This window comes from Monopterus albus, unplaced genomic scaffold (genome assembly GCF_001952655.1).
Source record: "Monopterus albus unplaced genomic scaffold, M_albus_1.0 scaffold31.1, whole genome shotgun sequence".
In the NCBI taxonomy this organism is placed as follows: domain Eukaryota; kingdom Metazoa; phylum Chordata; class Actinopteri; order Synbranchiformes; family Synbranchidae; genus Monopterus; species Monopterus albus.
The window spans coordinates 211,794-214,170 of record NW_018127911.1 but is presented as its reverse complement, the minus strand read 5'-3'; the positions used below and the strand labels follow the sequence as shown (position 1 = coordinate 214,170).

General features: G+C 50.9%; 1 protein-coding gene across 1 annotated transcript in view; it reads right to left on the bottom strand.

The window, feature by feature from the left end:
• Window positions 1–2,377, bottom strand: part of kdm4b (lysine (K)-specific demethylase 4B) — a 48,182-nt gene that overhangs the window by 16,367 nt on the left and 29,438 nt on the right. The gene's annotated exons all lie outside the window — the stretch shown is intronic.

The window sequence follows — 2,377 nt, the reverse complement described above, 5'->3', positions numbered from 1 at the left end:
TCAGACTCTAGAAAACAGGATCAATGCCCATAGACTTTTACATGAATACTTCATCTTATCTCAATTTTCTCTTTTCTTTTTTTTTTTTACATGACCATTCTTATTAATGAGCAGTGGGCTAATACTGTACCAGTATACTTAAAGCTGCATTAACTAAGATTTGGCACAAATATGGATAAATTAAATAAGAAATGAAGTGTTTTCTCCCTGCTGTACTAAACCCCCCCACCCCACTCTGCTACCTTCAGGCCCTGTGTTTATTTCTACTCCTCTCTGAGCAGTGTTAAAATCTGCACTGCACCTCTTCCACGTCTCTGCTGATCCGAGGTTATAAGATGCATTTTTCAAACCAGTATGCCTCATTTCAAAGACAAACTGTGGAGACTCCCTGTGCTGGTACAGCCCAGGATGGGAGCGGCCTGTTAGACCCAAGAAGAGGTCGCGTTCTGTAGCACAGAAAGACTGACAATTTTTTACTTGATTTATCCCAGTTTGTGCAGTTAATGCAGCTTTAATGCCAAGTTATGAGTAGATCTATAGCTACTGGGGCGTTGTGCTGGGCAAAAGGTCTCAGAATACCAAAAAGAAATTACCACAGTGATCCTCAGGGGTCTCCTTAGATTACAAACTTAAATAGAACAAACTAACCTGTGTCACAAAGTTGCCCAGTGTAGCCACTCTCACAGTGACAGTAGGCATCTCCTGTGTCTGAGATCTGGCAGCGACCATGTTTGCAGGACAGGCGACGGCAGGGGTTGAACAGCTCCCCATGCTGGTTACACAGTGCACCACGATAGCCTTCCATGCACTCGCAGCGGTACGACTGAGCGTCCAGTGGGATGCACTTTCCATGGACGCACCTAATAAGAGAGAACTTTGATCAAATGAGCGCTTTCAAAACATTTTGCCCTGTGATACTTACATACTTTCAGATGCCAAGTGGACTGCAGCCCAGGTGTTGTGGAGGCAAAAACTCAGGTCTGAGAAGAGTTCAGTGAGGCTATGGAGAGGGACTATTGGTCGGCCTCGAAGAGATTCTGGCAAACCGTCCGGCACCTCAGGAGGAGGAAGCAGTGCCCTGCCAAAACTGTTTACAGTGGAGGTGGGCAGCTGTTGACCTCAACTGGGGACATTGTTGGATGGTGGAAGGAATACTTCGAGGATCTCCTCAATCCCGGCGCCATGTCTTCTGATGAGGAAGCAGAGGCTAAGGGCTCAGAGGTGCACTCGTCCATCACCCAAGCTGAAGTCACTGAGGTAGTCAAGAAGCTTCTCGGTGGCAAGGCACCGGGGGTGGATGAGATCCGCCCTGAGTACCTTAAGTCTCTGGATGTTGTTGGGCTGTCTTGGTTGACACGCCTCTGCAATGTCGCATGGTGGTCAGGGACAGTGCCTCTGGACTGGCAGACCGGGGTGGTGGTCCCATTTTTTAAGAAGGGGGACTGGAGGGTGTGTTCCAACTATAGGGGGATCACACTCCTCAGCCTCCCCGGGAAAGTCTATGCCAGGATACTGGAGAGGAGAATTTGACCGATAGTCGAACCTCGGATTCAGGAGGAACAATGCGGTTTTCGCCTTGACCGTGGACCACTGCACCAGCTCTATACCCTCTTCAGGGTGGCGGAGGGTTCACGGGAGTTTGCCCAACCAGTCCACATGTGTTTCGTGGATCTAGAGAAGGCATTCGACCGTGTCCCTCGCAGTGCCCTGTGGGGGGTGCTCCGGGAGTACAGGGTCCGGTCCATGTACGACCAGAGCAGGAGCTTGGTTCGCATCGCCGGCAGCATGTCAGACTTGTTTCCAGTGCATGTTCCGGCAGGGCTTCCCTTTGTCACCGGTTCTGTTCATTATTTTTATGGACAGAATTTCTAGGCACAGCCAGGGGCCGGAGGGAGTCCGGTCTGGGGACCACAGGATCTCGTCTCTGCTTTTTGCAGATGATGTTGTCCTGTTGGCCCCATCAAACCAGGACCTCCAGCGTGCACTGGGGCGGTTTGCAGCCGAGTGTGAAGCGGCTGGGATGAGAATCAGCACCTCCAAATCCGAGGCCATGGTTCTCAGTCGGAAAAGGGTGGCTTGTTCCCTTCAGGTTGGTGGAGAGTTCCTGCCTCAAGTGGAGGAGTTCAAGTATCTTGGGGTCTTGTTCACGAGTGAGGGAAGGATGGAACGGGAGATTGACAGACGGATCGGTGCAGCTTCTGCAGTAATGCGGTCGATGTACCGGTCCGTCGTGGTGAAGAAGGAGCTGAGCTGTAAGGCGAAGCTCTCGATTTACTGGTCAATCTACGTTCCGACTCTCACCTACGGTCATGAACTTGGGGTCATGACCTAAAGGGCAAGATCCTGGATACAGGCAGCCAAAATGAGCTTTCTCCGC